The sequence below is a fragment of the Sceloporus occidentalis genome, unplaced genomic scaffold (genome assembly GCF_023333645.1).
Source record: "Sceloporus occidentalis isolate IW3139 unplaced genomic scaffold, rSceOcc1.0.p SCAF_20, whole genome shotgun sequence".
NCBI lineage: Eukaryota > Metazoa > Chordata > Lepidosauria > Squamata > Phrynosomatidae > Sceloporus > Sceloporus occidentalis.
Genome location: NW_028317000.1, coordinates 15,103,946 through 15,105,604, shown reverse-complemented (window position 1 = coordinate 15,105,604; position 1,659 = coordinate 15,103,946).

Here is a 1,659-nt window from a genome sequence, read left to right as displayed (position 1 = left end):
TTTTCTCCCCGGTCTGGAATTTATGGCTCCAAGTTTTTGAAAATCAATTTGAGAAAACCTTCCTGTTTCAGGTTCCTCTTTTAGTCTAAGGAACCTTCTGTCAAAAGGCGGTTGAGAAAGAACAGAAAGACAATGTTCCTATTAAACGAAAAGCAACCTTTGAAGATGTGTAAATAACCACAAAGAGCAATCTCTAACCATATAGGGGTCAATATAGGGTGCGGGTCAATATAGGGGCCAATATAGGAGGGGAAATGTAGGGGAGCATCAATATAGGGGAGTCAATGTAGAGGATTAATGTAGGGGGGCCATATAGGAGATCAATATACAGGGTGAACATGGGGATCAATATAGAGGGTTAATATAGGCGGTCAATATAGGAGATCAAAACACTTTTTGCTTTTATTTTCAATTTATTGGGAAATATTTTTATTAGGCGCATCTTAACGTAACAATAAAACGCATACACTCCCAACAACAATAAAACAACCTCGCTTGCTGGACGGTTTTTGTGCAATTATCATGGCTGAATGGTAAGGAAATCTGGGGTTTGCAGTTTGGCGCATTGACGTCTTCTCTATCGGAGAGCTTTGGTGCCGCAACAAACGCCAGGGTTTCATGTGACGGCACCATGACAGTTAAAGCGCAGTTGCAAACCACATTCATTTTGCAGCGCAGGATTGTTGGGAAAGACCTCTCTTGTTGGACAATAGTTTGCACTGTTGCGTGTGTGAGATTTATTGCCACACAAACACCTCATTTATGACCAATCGGCGCATGCTGGGAAAGCATTGGCAACCCACAGAGTAGAGATAGAAGGGACCCTCCAGGAGCTGGAAAAGGAAGAACCAGGCAGACAATCCGCCCGAAAGAGGTGATATGATAGCCCTGTTTAAATATTTGAAGGGATGTCATATTGAGGAGGGAACAAGCTTGTTTTCTTCTGCTCCAGAGAACAGGACCCAATGGAGCAATGGATGCAAACTACAGGAAAAGAGATTCCACCTGAACATTAGGAGGAACTTCTTGACAGTAAGGGCTGTTCGACAGTGGAATGCACTCCTTCCTCGGAGGGTGATAGAGTCTCCTTCCTTGGAGGTCTTTAAACAGAGGCTGGATGGACATCTGTCAGGGATGCTTTGATTTGGATTTCCTGCATGGCAGAATAAAGGGGTTGGACTGGATGGCCCTTGGGGTCTCTTCCAACTCTACGATTCTATGATTCTATGAAATACGTTGAGGTTTCATAACACTATAAGATTTCTTCTGCGTTGGCGCTCGCTTTTGGCGTGGCATATATAGGACACGGATGGCCGGGAGCGCATGGATTGTGAATTCCTGCATGGCTGAAATGGGGCTGGACTGGATGACCTTTGGGGTCACCTTCCAGCATTAGGGTCCTAGGTGCCCAAATTCCTGCCTTGTTCATATCGGACCTTTTTATCCATCTCCACAGATAGGCAAAGTCCTTTCCTTTGGTGGAAGGAGCCGACGAATGCTCCCATGAGTCCAAAAGGGGCCTTTCCTATGGTCCCCTCCATCTTTTGGGGTCCGGGGTCTTTCTAGATGATCCTATTGTACTCTTGCTCTTTGGGAGGCTTTGGGTTCTTCACCGTTTCGTAGACCGTCTTGAGGCTTTGGTCTTCTTCCTGCCAAAAG